Source organism: Heterocephalus glaber, unplaced genomic scaffold (genome assembly GCF_053883595.1).
Source record: "Heterocephalus glaber isolate CG9 unplaced genomic scaffold, H.glaber_assembly_v1.0 deba00001553, whole genome shotgun sequence".
NCBI classification, from domain to species: Eukaryota; Metazoa; Chordata; class Mammalia; order Rodentia; family Bathyergidae; genus Heterocephalus; species Heterocephalus glaber.
In genome coordinates this window covers 3333003-3349390 of record NW_028258344.1, presented here as the reverse complement: position 1 = coordinate 3349390, position 16388 = coordinate 3333003, and the positions used below count along the sequence as shown (strand labels likewise).

Genomic DNA, 16388 nt, shown 5'->3' with positions numbered 1-16388 from the left:
CTTGGTTGGATCTCAGTTTCCTCATTTGTAAAAGGAAGAGGTTAGATTAGATTAATTTAATCTAAGATGATATTCTAGGATTCTAATATACAAGTACTAAAAATACAAGATGTGAAACATGTTTTTAAGTTACTTCCTCTAAAGAACCACTCATAACAAAACTTGTTATCTATTTTGTATTAACTTTACTTGGCAACTGAGGTTAATAATGGCTTCTTGAATCACTGAAAAACACTGAACTAATGTGCGGTTCCAAATTATTTACATTTGCTCTAACAATTGTCCTTCTTCCTTGCAGACTTTAAATTGGTGTGATTATTATTTTGCTAGCTCTTTGGAAAATTATGTGTGTGTGTGTGTGTGTGTGTGTGTGTAATTATGAAAATGTTATTTCAATAAATATAATTGAATTAAAATGAGTATTTCTGCCAACTATTTTAAATAAATAGAGTATTCTTTGCTAGTATGAAAGGAGTCACTATTTGCTGTCTCATTTCCTCACTCATGTGCTGGCCCATTTAGTTGAATCTGAGCTTGTGGAAGTTTATTCTTCACCAGAGCAATTCCCTTTTCATGGGAGTAGGTTAAATGTGAATTGGGCAGCCTCAGGGTGCTTTTTTTGTTCAATTTGAAAAAGTCCCCTCAAGTGGGCCCCTTTAGAAACCCAGAATCATATGTTTTGGAAGATTGATCCAAATTAACATTAGAATGGTCCTTTCATTTTTTAAAAATTACACAGGGACTATTTAAAATATGCTAAGTTGACATAGCTTGAAATAAAACTGAATAAGGGAAGTACCATTTCTGGGGATTTTTTTCTACTTTTGTGATGAAAGAACTGAAATCAGAGAAAAGAATGTAGACTATGCTAAGGTACAATTTCCACCTCTGAAATACAGGAAGAAATGTATTTGTATAAAAGGTACAAATTAATGTCATTTATTTTCTTGTGATTTCATATGCCCTAGAATTGTGTAAGAGATCAAGAGTATACATGTTTTGACTTCTGAGAAGCTTATTTATTTTTAAAGAAGTATTACATCATAGGTTTTTAGGGTTACATGCTAAATCATGTTGTTCTTCCAGATACTGGCACTGGATGTGTGCTAATGTGCTTTCACATTTCCAAATTACATAGCAATTTTGTTCAGAGTTAAAGACAATGCAAACATTTTAATTTGTTAGAAAAGACTGAGCCAATAAATGTGCCTAAAATTGCTTAAACTGATTTTTAAAAATATGTTAGAAAATGAGAGGGCTTTGCTATAATTTAGGACTATACAATAACCCAGGTCTCAGAAGGTCTCCCGAGAATGACAGAGATGCCATGATTTTCAGACATGTGCATTATATATGCTAACAGCTTTGCAAGGAGAAAGGTCTGTATCCTTGTAATAGAGGAAACATTCATTTTTAGCATTTCAGACCATAGGGAACATGGTAATTACAACAGCACTAATATCTGGCTCCTTTCTATCCATGCTCTCACCTCTCCTTCTACCCCAAGCACTCCAGTAGTCCCAGTGGAATTAGCCTAAGGATTTTAAACTTATGTCATTTCTACAGTCTTTTATTCTTTCTCTAATACATTTAGCACAGCATTGGTCTTCAAGGAATGTAGAACATACATATATATATAAGCAAAAAATTAATAGTTTTTTCTTTACTTAAATATGTCATAGACATTTCCATTTGTGTGACTCAAAGTGATGTTTTTTAGAAACACAAAACCAGAATACTTCTTTTATAGTTGAAATTTAGTCTAAAGCTATGCTCTCAGTAAAAGTCTGTATCCCTAGTAAAGTAAACCATGGTTAGCTAGAATTGTCTGGCCATCATTCAATCTTTGGAAAATAATTAACTCAAAGACTTTACTGCTAGATGAAAAACGTAAAAATAAGACATTAGCACTTATGTTGTTTGAAATACAATACTTACCTGCATGAGATCAGCTAGCAAGCAAACCTTCCTTGTCTCTGCTCATATCAGGTACACAACATGGGTAATTGAAATGTTCGATTAAAATCTTTGGGGGAAAAATGGAGGGAGAAGGATGCTAGGGATTGAACACAAGGCCTTTACAAGCTATTGTCCTATCCCTTTTTCATTTTTCATTTTGAGACAGGGTGTAGTTAAGTTGGGGAGTTACCCAGGCTAGGTTCAAAATTAGAAATGCATACTGCTCAGTTTTTAGGTAGTTCCATTGAGGAGTTCATCTGGTTTTAGTAGCTCGAGCCCTGAAATTAATATCAACTAAAAATGTTTAAGACTAAAATATGGCTTTCCTAAAGAATTTTTTGCCAACTTATTTTTACTCAAAACAGGCAAAAATAAAAGTATAGAGACTATACTGTACTATGGAAGATTCATATGTTTTTAATTCCTCATTACAGGTATTAAGGTCTAGAGAAGTTATTCTGTATTGTCAGAAAAAAGCTGGCTTTTGATTCTGTACTTTGAGTCCTCACAAGCACAGCACACCTACACCTGTCTAGCACGTCCTTTCTCTCTTGCAAATGGTTGTCATGCATCATCTCATGTTGAGGAGCCTATGGATAGCCTTGGCTTTACTCAGAAGGAGTAAAAGATTGAGGAATTTTAGGGTTGTTTTAACCTCTGTTGCTAGGAGCAAATATAAAACAAAACAACCTCGTCTGGATTTTTTTTTTAGGTGAAAAGGGTGATAATCCGTAATAACCCATCTACTTAGAGCAGGTAACATGGTCCTTGTCCAAAAATCCATGTTGGCAAGCCACGTTTATATAAAAGCTTCAGGAAGAAACAGCCCCTCCTTTCCTCCCAGGCACCCTCCAGATTCCGCTGTCCTGTTAGACGTTCCGGATCTATGAAATTATTACGCTTTCTTGAGTACTCACCATTCAGTCACTACCACCCTGCAGTACCCTGTTGCTCTTTGCTCTGAAAGCTAATTTATTTGGACATGTTCAATCCACCAGGCAGGACTCTTCCAGTCTACTTTAAGGCAAGACTTGCCCCCAAAGCCCCTGACCTCTGAGGGATCGAGAACTCCTTTTGCACTCCTATCCCACTCTCTCTCTGTCTCCCACTCCAAACTTGCATTAGAGCCTGTGTCATGCTGCTTTGTAAATTACTACCAATGTGTAAATTTCATCTTCTTGGTTTTAATTCTCAAGGCAGAATATCCTCATCTCATTCATTGTAAATTCCCTGGTTTTAGCGAGGTTGGTAAGCAGTCAATGAGAATTTACAGAAGGTCAGAGAAAACTTTGTGGTGTTGGGACCCTTCTCTAACAGTAAACAGTGTCAGGAGAAAGAGAGAGATGGAGGAGGAAAGAGGGAGGGGGAGGGAGGGAGAGAGAGATGGAGGGCAGGAGGAGGAAGCTGAGAAGGCAGTACCATGTGGTGAGACTAAACAGATGCCATGTAGAAATCTTTCTCTCTCTTTCTTTCTTTTCTTTTTCTTCCCTCTCTTCTCCTGTCTCTTTCTTTCTCTCCTGTCTGTCATTCTCTTCTTTCTTTCCTCTCTCTCCTTCTCTCTTCCCCTCCCCCTCTCCCTCTCCATCCCTCCCTCCCTTTCTCTCTTTGTTCAGAACCAGGGAATAGGTGAGATTCAAGGAGTGTGCCACTGTGTCCTGGCCACAGAAATACTTCTTAGCCTATTTCTACTTGGCTTAAAAAGATTTGATGGTGTCAAACCCTTTGATACTGTTAAAGAAGATTCGTGTCAATTCTAGAGCTGATTCTTCTGGATTTGGAGACACATTGGTGACCCAGGAATACCGTCCTTGGGGCCTTTTCCTTGTTTAGAAAAAAATAAATATTCTTCACAACAGGATATTGAATTTTCAAAATCTGCATGAAAGTAAGTTAAATTAAAAAAAAAACCACAGAAAATAAAATCTGAGCCTGCAGAAGAAAAGAACCCTGAAGGACAGGAGAGTGGTACACATTAGCTCCGCCATGGCCTTTCTGACCCTCCACCCTGGGCACAGGTGAAGGACTGAAAGATGAGGTGTCAGCTTGCCTCCAGCTCTCCCTTTCTCTTCCGTGTGACATTCCAAAGGCCAGAAATTTCTGGTTGCCCAGATTTGTGCAGACACATGTTCAGTGGTGGAATGGCCAGTTAATTCAAGGAGCTCCTATCCTCTTATTCAATTTGTTGGGCACTAACTATAAAACCCATTAAGAATCTCAAAGTTCAGGTGGGAGTTTCACTAGCACTAAGGACCATAAGGTGGGGGAAGAGAGGGGATTTTTACCTGATAAACATTTCTTTAAGATTTTAAAAATTATTTAAAAATTTGTGGTAGAGGAAATTACAGAAGAGGAAACCATCAAAGAAAGGAAATGCCAGGTAATTACTAAACCTTTACTGAATGTTATCTTTTAGAGATAATAGGCTATATCTCCATGCACAGGGGTGGAGTTAGCTCATGCCACTGCTGTTCATCAGATCTTTTTATCAAGTGCCCTATATCATTCTATTGGTTACTTTGGTTCCATTAATTCTCGATGATCCACACTGACTATTCTGATTATTTAGAAGCTGAAGCACAGCTATTCATAAAGTCTTGATCTAGTCATTTAATGACCTATTTTATGCACATGTATATACACACACATTCAAACACAGATTTGGCTTGCAATTTTGAAAAATTCATTCCATTTTCATCTTCTATTTTGCATTGTTGACAATTTATCATTTTTACTGTACAATCTCTTGGTAATTTCCTGTAATCTTTGCTGACTCATTTCTCAGAAAATCCAAAAAGATGCGGCTTTATGGAAGCTTTTGAGTAGAGTGACAAAAAAGAAGAACATTCAGCATGAAAAATCCCATTGCATTTTTCAGTTAATTTTTCCTCCCAATAATAGAGATATTCTCTAACTAGTCATAGTTGACTATGAGTGGTTAGATTTCTCATCATTAGTATAAAATATGAAGGACACTAAACCAGACACAGTTGGCAATTTGCTGTCAAACCAGGGGAATGAGCCCTGGTTTCCTTGGGTGTAACATGGGAAAATGGGGCTATCTAATTGCTTTTGTTGCTAAGACAATTGATTGGCATATCATGCCAAGACTGCTTCAAAACAGATACTGGGACTCAGCAGCATTTGCTGTTGTTATCATATAAAGTGACACTATCAAAACTGGAGTAGAATTCAAAACCAGAAGGATATGGACAAAGAGTTGGGATAAGTACATCTGATATAATTTGGAGCTGTTCATAGACAAAAGGATACATTCTGTTTTCTTTATTTTTGGTGCTGGGGATCAAACCCGGGTCCTTGAGCATGCTAGGCAAGTGTCCTACCTCTGAAGTACACCCCATTTCATCATAAAAATAGTGGTTCTGTCACTGGAGGTAAGTGAAAGGATGAGGTAATATCGTCCTAATAAACTGAAAAATAGTTACATAATTTTATAATTTTGTTAAAAAATAAATGTTTTTGTCTTTGATTATGAAAAATAAAAATGACAGTTGATCAAGGGACAATGATAAAATGATAAGCATACATTAAAACAGTGCTTGCTGGAAAGGACTGGATGATTGTCCTTCTAAAAGATGTTTTAGTGCATAACGTAAAGGGTGGAAACAAGAATTCAGTCACTTCCCAACATTACTGTGAACTATTTTCTAGACATTCCCTACTCATTTCTAGCCAAAATAACAAAAGAGTTCTTTTGAAACAGTGCCACAAAGCAGCACTAAATATGTTCTCTCCTACATACTGCATGTAAGGGAAATCAAGTCGGGAACAATTTCGCTGTTTGCCAAGGTCAACTTTTCTGTTTTTCAAAGAGTAATGTGTTTTCCTTGACAAATAATGTAATCCTTTCTGCATTGAAATATGGGCCTCCTGATATGGAATTCTTTTGTGAATAATAATATAAATCCATGTTATCTAATTTAACAGCAGAACACTGTATGGACAGTTAAGAAATAATATTAGTATTGATGTTCAGAGGAGATATGTTTATTACTAGTTCTTTTTTTATTTTCCATTTTGTATCTTTACTAAGTAGGCAATATTTCTCAGTAACATAATTTATTTATTTTTTAACTTTATTTTTTATTAGTACATATTTGTCATACAAATTGATCACATTCATCATAGGAAATTTGTACCCGTACATAATATATTTTAATTCTTTTTTCCCCATTCCCTTCCCCTCCCTTCAACCCTGCTTCCCTTCCTTGTCTACAAAAGCTTTGTTTCCATTTTTTCCTTCTATTCAGTAACCTAATTTATTAAAACACAACGTTTCTTCTTTCTACTTTCAGTTAAACTGCTTTCACCATACTTGGTATGGTAAGTTACTAAGAGTGCATCAGATATTTAGTCACACATCAACAATAGCTCCTCTTTCCTGGGCTCTTAAAAAGAAATTAAATTTTATTTTAATTTTAGTGATGTCAAGGAAGGGGAATGAGAAGCTATAATGCTTTCACTCTAGCCAACTGGCTATATTTATACTACTTCCTAGTTAGCCACGCTCATTGTTTATTTCAAATACTGCTTCTTCTCCTCTACAAACTAATAGGAGAGCTGTTGGAACACCCAGGTGTACAAGACAAATTTGAGTCCTCTCTGGCCAGATCTTTTCACTACTTAAAGAAGGGTTTATCCTGGGTGTGGTGGCATATCCCTGAAATCTCAGCTACTTGGGAGGCTGAGGCAGGGAGATTCATGTTTGTTGGGGGTCATCTGGGCAATTTAGGGACTGTATCTCAAATGAAATTTTTAAAAAATGATGGGAATATAGTTCTGTGCTACTTGAGCTCAGTCCTCAGTAATACCCCCCTCCCCCCGCCAAAAAAAGGCAAGAAGAAATCTTTACCTTTTTAGTTTTTGCTTTCTCTACTCTAGAACAGCCTGGCTTCCTTGCTCTTATTGATCAGAAGTTCCCCATCAGAGTGTGCTTGGTGATCAAGACCAAAGACCAGAGCCGGGTATTCTGGGGTAGCCTGGACTCTCTTAAATTTCTTTTTCAAGAGAAATTGATGTCTTAACAGACATCTTTTTAAAAATGCCCTGGTTTTTTATGTTAATTGCAAACAAACAAACAAAGCACTCTTCGGTGTAGGGGATTCTTCCTACTGAGAGGGATAAAGAGTTATAGATAGAAGCCTACCTCGCAAGCGTAAGGACCCGAGTTCGATCTCCGGTACCAAAAAAAAAAGAGTTATAGATAGATAGATATAGATAGATACCTATCCATCTATAGATAGATAGTTATAGGTAGGAATGGTGCCAAGCAGCACACCCACCTCCTTCTGGAGCCTGGGAAGGCAGATTTTCTGACTTACGGCAGACAGCCCATAAGGAGCAAAGAGGTGATTGCTAACATGATATTTGAGGGTTAACAGCCGAGGTCCCACACTCAGGATCGCCTTCAACTTGTGCACCACTAACGGTGAACACATGATCATGGATGTGTAGCTTGTTTTCTTTCCAAACTTCTATTCTCCAAAAACATAAAGGGAGAAATGAAATGATGAAAGTGCCCTTCGCCAGTGGCTGAACATTGCCTCCTGCTCAACTTTTCTACCAGTCACAGGTACTTCTGCCAGGTTTCAAGCCTGACCTCTATTTTCTTCTGACCTCTTGGGACCCCAATGCTTATTCTGGACTTTGTGAAGAAACTGCTCACCCACCTTGGAGTCATCTTGAGAACATGTCTGAAGCATACATACTTCATTTTTTCCCTCCAAAGCAGAGCTCTTGCCTAGACTTGTCTCTCACTGGAGGCTACTATGGGTCAATCCTGAGCTGCTCTACCTTCCAAATCCAGTGCTGCTTTCAGCACTTCCCAAAAATTCCGCTCATTCTCAGTGAACTTACTCAGTAGAACTCTGCTGAAATGAGATGATATGCTCAGTTGTTTAGCTTCCACATAGAAAAAGAAAGAACTCACTAATAAAAACAGGACAGTGATATTTATCTTCCTTCTACAAAATGTAACTTTTTATCCTATAGTGCAGGACTAGTCTCTGGTCCAATCCTAGGATGCCTTCTGGCTCTCCCCAACAATGGTCAAAGTCATTGCTCTTCTGCTGACTGTTGGAAAATGAGGGGCATTTAGAGGGTGACATGCAAACTCTTTTTATCCAGTAGTTTGCTTTAAGCCCTGAAAAGAATGATTTGCTATAATAATCATTATTAAAATAGAAAGTGCTGATGTTGATGGGAAAAGAGGTCCTTCAAATTTCTGTTTTCATGATTTAAATTTTCTGAAGATGTTTAGAAAGCAGCTGATTATTAAAAGGATACATAGTGCTTGTAGAAAATAAAGAAAATGAAGCTATAAAAATAAGTAATTCTACCATATACACATTTTTCCAGCATTTACATATATAATATATAAACATATGCCATTTGTATACATAGTGTTCTATTTATATTGTATGCAGAGGGAGAGAGAGAGGAGAGTAGATTATACTGTTTATTTGTATGTAGGCAGAGTGCAGTTATAAGCAGAAGTAGGAAAGTTGTACAGTCGCCCTTTGGCAAGGTATTTATTTAATACCTCTCAGCTTTGGTATTTGAGGATTAATTGAGATATTAGAAACTAATATTTATTGAGTGTATCTGGGTTCCAAGACATTGTTCTAAACATTTTTTAGTGTACTTTTTACTTCTCTCTTTTTTTTTTTTTTTTGGTTCCAGGGATCGAACTCAGGACCTTCGCTTGCCAAGCAGGCGCAGTGCCACTAAGCTAAATTCCTGGCCCTGTACTGTTTACTTTTTACAATAAACCTGTAGGGCGGGTACTATGAAGCTTAGCCTCTCCTTCTGTATAAACAGTGTTTGTAAAGAGCTCCAGGTTGTGTCAGAAGTATAGTAAATGCTAGTTGTTTGTACAGTTTTTTAAAGATTTGGTTAGTTAATAATAATAGGAACTTTTACAGCATATGTTTCATTTTATGTTTAAAATATCATTCTCCTGAATGCTTTTTTATTTAAATATAAACTTACTAGTTAATGTCTTCAAGTATCTTCCCTGCTCTTTCTTGCAAGGATAAAAGTTCAGATCCATAATTAATAAAAGTAGGGCCAGCTCTGTGTGCATTATCTATTGTTTGCATCAGTTTACAATTTCTCCAGGCATATCCAGACCTTATCAATACCAATACAAACTCATTGCTCCTTCCTTTTCCTAGCTGCTTCCCACACAGAATTTGTTTTTTGATCAGACGTTTCCTAAACAGGTGGAAAGTGGCTTTCTCATTAATGTAACATCGATTTCTGCATTGATGTTCATGTCTTCCATATAATGAATGATATATGCCAGAAAATATTTTTTTCCTCAGGTCTCCAGAAAATCAAATTCCATCTTGTAAGCAGAAAAGAATATCAGTGTCCACAGGTTCCATACTTCACCTCAGAGACTGAGGTTGAGTGCCACAGTAAGAGTCTTAGGGACATCGTAAAGAAAGCACCCACCAGTTTTAGTCTCAAATATTCTACTACGGGGCCATCTTATCACTTCTGTCACTTCGGTTATTATGGTGTCCAGATAATTCTTGGGGCCCTTAAGTTAGAAAAGCTTCTGATAAAACTTAACATTACTCACTTTTATTGATTTTTTGGCAAGAGAAATGTTTATGAATGGTTTTTTTCTATCATAGTGTCACTTTGCAGATACTATAAAGTTATTTCAGGACTTCTAAGGGGCACCTTACAGTTCTGTGTTAGGTCTACCTGGAACTCAGGAATGGTATTTCCCTGGTATCTTGGAATGTAGGTTGGGACAGACAAGATGTGGCGATTGCATGTTCCTATAAAGTGAGGAAGTACTGCTAGGAATGCGGGTCCAGTTTGTTGGTTTGAGAATAAAATGTAGATGTTGAGTTAGAGCTTTCCCTTATACTTAGGAAGCACACACCCCCGCCTCTCTCCCAGAGAGTTTAAGCTACTTCCTCAGCCTTTTTAATTTTGGAACAGGATCTTTCTAAGTTGCCCCAGCTAGCCTTCAATTTATAAGCCTCATGCCTAAACTTCCTGAGTAGCTAGGATTAGAAGTGTGCACCACCACATGCAGTTGATGGTTTCATTTTCACTTTAAAATATTTGACCCCTGAATTGATTTAGTTTTGACCAAGGTGAGAGGCAGGGATCTAACCTTTTCCTCCAATGTCTCCCCAGTAGCACCTTTAAGAGGTATTAAATTGTCCGTAAGTATTGGGACCTGCTTCTTTTTTTTCCTTTGGTTCAGTCTATTGTGGCTTAAAGGTATGCCCATCCAGTGTGGATGTGCTGGAATCTTCACTCCCAGACCAGCCAGCCTTTCTTGTTTCCTGGAACTCTGTAAAAGGCAAAATGCTAACAGGCTGGGCTGAGGTATGGCTCAGTGGTACAGTACTCCCCTAGCATGTGTGAAGCCCTAGATTTAGTTAAAAAGAAAAAAAAAAGGAAAAGAACAGAAGGGAAGGAAAGGCGAAGGGAAGGGAGGGGAAGGAAGAAGGAAAGGAAAAAAAAGGAAAGAAAAGAAAAGAAAAGAAAAGAAAAGAAAAGAAAAGAAAAGAAAAGAAAAGAGTACTAACAGGCTAATCAGCACTGGCAGCATGCATTTGAGCTCTTGTTCTTTAGTCACAACCTCAAACCTGAGAAAATGCTGCCTTTGAGTCAGCAAGGAGTGAAAACCCTTCCTTGGATGTAGGAATGCTGCTGGTGACCCAGCAGTAGCTTCCCATTGGTTTATAGCAGTGCTTATGCCCTGGGGCCTGTTTGCAGCTGATCTGAGTACAGCTCACTCATTGATATGACAGAATCTTAGCGTTTGCATCAAATCTAGGAATATAGTTCAAAGTTACCACTGTGGCACATGGTGCACACAGTCTGAGAAAGTAATGGAAAACTGTAAGCTATTACAATGAAGTCTTAGATAAATCAATGCCTTCCTTCTTTCCTTCCTTCCTTCCTTCCTTCTTCAACTTCTTTTCTCTCTCCCTCTTTCTCTCAGTTTCTGAGATTGTGGTGGCTAGTAGTACATGGTGTAGAACATTTCTGTAATTTATGAGTGTACATTTAGAGGAATGTATTTGGTTTGTGGTAAGGAAACTTCCTTTTTCAAGTTATAAAGGGCAGCCTTTAATATAATTCTCAGAACTATGGTTTTTTTTTAATGTTTGTTCCTGGAAATGTTGCTAAACATATTTCTGAAACAATGTATTTGTCTCATTCAAAGTTTTAATATCAAACCTCAAACCTTTCTACCCTTCTAAGTATTGACAATTTTAAATTACATGATGCAAATCACAAAATCCATTTTCAATGAACTCACAACTGTAAAAATAGATTGTTAGGATAAAAGAAAACAGTTTCTGATTTCTGAGATTTAAAAATACTGGATGGGTCTTTGAAATTGTCATGTAGTTAAAAAATGTTTTCTTGTTTTCTTTCTGCTAGAGGAAAGAGCGTACACAAAAATCAGAATGATCCCTATGTGCTAATGACCCCTGTACTCATGCCTATTCATGAACTGTTTGTAATAGACTTAATTATAGCATAAATTATTTATTGATATTATACTGTAAGCATTTGATTAATAATTAAAATAAGTTGCTATTATGCATATGTAGCTTTAAAATGCTACAGGATTTTATTAGATCATTTTAGGCATTCATTTTTACACACTGAATAGGAGATTTACTATTAAGTTAGTTCAAGTTGCTGAACTAACTACTCCTTTACTATTCTCTGATATTTTTTTCAACATGGTTAAAGTTAATCTTAAACTCCAGATGCAAAGATGGAAAATACTGTTTAATAAAAGTAGACATGGGCTGGGGGATTTAGCTCAGTGGCTCCACTGCCTGCCTGCAAAATGCAAGGACTTGAGTTTGATCCCGGTACCAAAAAAAAAAAAAAGAAGAAGTAGACATGATTCTCTATACGAAAACATGACTTATACATTTCTTGACTGCGAATAATGTTTCACTTTATATCAAACAAGCAGTGATATTGCTTGGTTTTGAACTACTGTAATTCTAAGGAAAGTGATGTGAAGACATCATTAGGGAATGCTTTTGTTTTTTCTTTTAAGTGAAAATAGATTAGACAATTGAATATCTCAATGATAAGTTCCAGATCTTTAAGAGTCAACATGTGTTCACAATACCATTTACACATTGATCCAAATTCCCCAGATTCCATCAGGGAAACTATGACTTCTCAGCAATAACTCTTCCTATAACACTGTTTGAAATACATGACACTTAAAGAAAAATGGCCTAAAAATGTCAGTACAGAACAGAATGTGTTATAAAGATGACATTTCTGGATATAAGACAACTAAATTATTGGTCTTATAAAAGTAATGAAACAACAGTCAAGATTATGTTTTATGTTTCTTGTAGTTGAGGCAGACCAATATATTTCTCAGGCAAACCTGCTGAGATCCAGCACTAGAGGCCGAACCATGACAGACGGAGAGATTGCTGTAGGGTGTGAGCAAACACAAACCATGTGTTCTGCTGATCTTTTCACTAGGGATTGGAAGTCCTTATTGTTTTATGGACAATAACATTTTTTCTTTGTAACATATTAAAATACTGAGAGGGGATTTCTACAATTTTGGGTCCAAAGAGTGGGTATTACAGTGTTTTTATTTTCATACTAAATGGATTAGGCAGTAAAAGTATACATTTGTGCATTAAACAAAATGCTTTTGAATAAAATTTTTATCACTGATCTAAACACTGGTTGATTTGATAATAAATATGATTTTTCCTCATCCAAGAAATGTCAGAGGCATCTTTTAAAAATAATAATCACCATTAGTTTTATATCATTCAGATTTCAAAGAAATACTTAGACTTTTCTAAGTCTTGAACCACTTAGAACTAATTTGTTGTTACTCAAGCTCAGATTTTGCTCTTATATAGGTGATAAAAAATATAGCGCATCTAAAAGTTTTTATTTTAATTTTGCATTTTTTGGTGTCAAGGATTGAATCCAGGGCCTTGCACATGCTAACCTAAGCTGTGCCATTGAGTTAAACCCCCAAAATCCTAAACATTTTTATTTTAAATCTTCTATATGTAAGGCCTGTTTCTATGAACTTAGCAAATATAAATATGTTTAATCCTCCTAGCAGTTTCGTTAGGTGTAGTAGTGATTGATATTTAAGTGATATTATGTCAATCCAATGATGCCCAAACTAATATTTTCAAAAGAACCTAAGGAACAGAAATGGTAAGCAACTTGCCTGCCTCGCCCAGCTGGTGTATGGCAGAAAAGGCTTCGATCTAGGCAAACTCTGTTGCCTCTTGTAAAAACATAACAGCATATATGAAAATTCAGTTCAAATAAGACCATTGCTAGAGGACTTTAATGTCTTCTGGTAAATGAAGAAATTAGGATTTTTTTAAAGACAGGTCTTGTCATGTTGCCCACCTAGAACTTGAGATCCTCTTGTCTCGGGCTCTTGTATAGGTGGGATTACAGGTTGGCACCACTGTGTCCAGGCTGGGATTTTTGTTTTAACTAGAGTCACCTAAAGTCCATGCTCAAATTAATTCTGAAAATTAATTCTCTGAACTACTGATACTATGCCATCTCAGGTGCAAGTTACCATAAAATTAGTAGAGAAGGTGTGATTCATAAGTAATGCAACACCTCCACATCACATGGGACATTTGATTTGATTAATTTGATCTAGTCCATAGTCTACAATTTCACAGCATACTTTGCAAATGCAAATGCAAATGCATTGAGAAATGATTTCACTAAATTGCAAGTCAACATGTAAGAATATATTTTTGGCATGATTATAAGTTTGAGTATAGGAAAACATTTATACGTAGAAAAATAATGTTATAATGATCCTTCAGTGTTCCTGTTACATATTTAAAATATAGCACCCTCTCTCCATATAAAAATAGATAGGAGAAAGTATTATGAGATGATTCACTACACACGCAGATTTCACCCAAAATGAAGATTTCTTTATAGGTTTCACATTATGTAGGTGATGTTCTTTAGCTTTATTTTCCCCTCCTATACATAGATCATGATTCAAAAGAAAAACAAAGCAGAGAATCAAAATTCTGGGCAAAAACACCTGCTGACAAAGAAAATAAATTTAAGGTTATGCAGATGTAGTCATTAGACTGACTCAGTAAAAAGAGCTGATCAACTTCTCGATTTAATTTGGCAATAGAGAGAAATCTGGTGCAGTGGTTAAAGATTAAATCTCAATTCAACTTCTGTCAACTCCAACATTTTATTACTTTTATGAGAAATCTAAGCGTTCAGTTTCAGACAGCAGCTATCTTTAAAGCATCTAGGAGATCCCCAGATTGTTTACAATGTTTTTGAAGTTAAGAATGGACTTTTTTCTAAGTCTTAGGTTGAGTAGGAAGATGATGTTGAGGCAAAGGGATGCAATTTTAAACTATGCAAATTGTATTTGTTTGTTCAGTTACATGTTCTATTTGTATCCTAAAGATACTGCAACCTTTGGAACTATTTGAGGTATCTTATATAATTCCCATGTTTTTACAGGTTATTTTACACACACACACACACACACATTGTATTTTTATGAATACACCTACAGCCTTTGTACACATTGACTAAAAGAAATTACATCCTTCCCAGACATGGTGGTACATACCTGTAACCCTAGCACTCCGGAGGCTAGCTGTATGATCAAGGCCAGCCTGGGCTACATAGTGAGTTCAAGCCAGCCTGAACTACATGTGAGACCCTGTCTCGAAACACCAAAAAAAATAAGTTAAAAAAAAAAAATATATATATATATATATATAGAGAGAGAGAGAGAGAGAGAGAGAGAGAGAGAGAATTATATCCTGATCCAGTAGTGGAATCTGTTTCTTCAGAAAGGGAACCAAACCTCTCTTGTTTTTAGTGTAATGCTCCGGTAAGTAGTACTAAGGGCTATTGTCTAGATTATAATCTGGCATATATAGATTTATATGCTGATGTCAAATGATCAGGATATATTATCAATAGTCTTTCTTCTTGTGTTCAGGAAGTCATTTAAAATCATCCTGATTTGGCTGATAATTTTGTTATAAATCATGTAATCATATGTATGTTTCTCTAAGTCTTTGTAGAACCAGTTTATAGTACACTGCTTCTTGTATAATAGATGCCCATAAATATTTGATGATGAAAAATTGACCATTAAAGCAAAGAAAGATTTAGCACCTTTATTAGGATTAATGTAAAGATTTCTGTGTTGGTGAAATACTGCAAAAGGTAACAGAAACTATTTCAGTTTGGTTTTTATAGGCATTTCATATGAAAACTAAAAAACAATGGTGTGAAAATGAAATTTTAGAGGTTAAAAAATTTTTAAATGCTTACCACACACCAAAGGATAGACAATGCAATGTAAGATTCAGACGATCAACTTGAAATTCTTGATGTTTACAATACATTTGAGTATTTTATATTAGTACAAAGATTAGAATGAAGTGAAAGTGTAGGCTTTTTTATGTTAATGCTTTGGAACTTGCAATAGAGATGAGTTAAGCTGATTTTAATGTTCTAATAGAAAAAATTGAAGATCGTCTAATTTTGATTTTACTTAATTCATTAATCTAATGGCTTTTTCAATACTGGGTCAAAGAAATAAAAGTTTTTAAGTGCTCATTTTCTTATGGTAATGAGAACTGAACCCAGAGCCTCATGCATGTTAGGTAAGTGCCCTACCACTGAGCTACATCCCACATTGTTGAATATTGAAATGTTTGCATATTTAGGTGTCTCACTCTCTGTTTAATCATTTGTGATATTTGAGTATTCTTATGTAGTTGAAGCAACAGTTTCATAAACATTATCCTAATAAAAAGATCCCAGAAGAGAATAAAATTTTGCCTGGGGTGGTTCCAAGCTGTTGCTTTTCTCATGCACTGGCATTAATTCTGACTATATACTAAACTTTACAAAAGTTTTAATACATTGTCACAAAACCTAAAATTCCAGGCTCTCCTATATTTAGCATAGGCTTAGTAAAGTACAGTGATAGAGATGCACAAGGGAACGGGTTACTGCAAAGCAACCTCACTTGAAAAGAATCTGGGATCGATCCCAGGCTTATGAAATTGTTCATGTCAGGCATCCCCTGGATATGTTTTATTGCTTTTATTAGTGTGACTATATAATACAAGAACATATACTTCTGTGCTTTTAATTTTCAAAGCCTGCTTAGTATAGAAACCTCCACCACTCCACTCTTCTCTCTTCTTTGACTACATTCCGAAAAGAGGCAAACTTTCTAAATAATCATTTTTCAAACAGATTCACTTCCTTTTGGGAAACTATAAAGCACTCTGTGATCCATAGAAGTGGTTTAACTCGAAAGTTCATAAAGGTATCAGGAGCTAGCAGAAATGCTCTTCTACCTGAGTGTTTGAAATGCATTG

The 16388-nt window shown here is 36.1% G+C and overlaps 1 protein-coding gene across 2 annotated transcripts in view; it reads left to right on the top strand.

The window, feature by feature from the left end:
- The window catches only part of Tox (thymocyte selection associated high mobility group box), a 334717-nt gene that overhangs the window by 53237 nt on the left and 265092 nt on the right, over positions 1 to 16388 (top strand). The gene's annotated exons all lie outside the window — the stretch shown is intronic.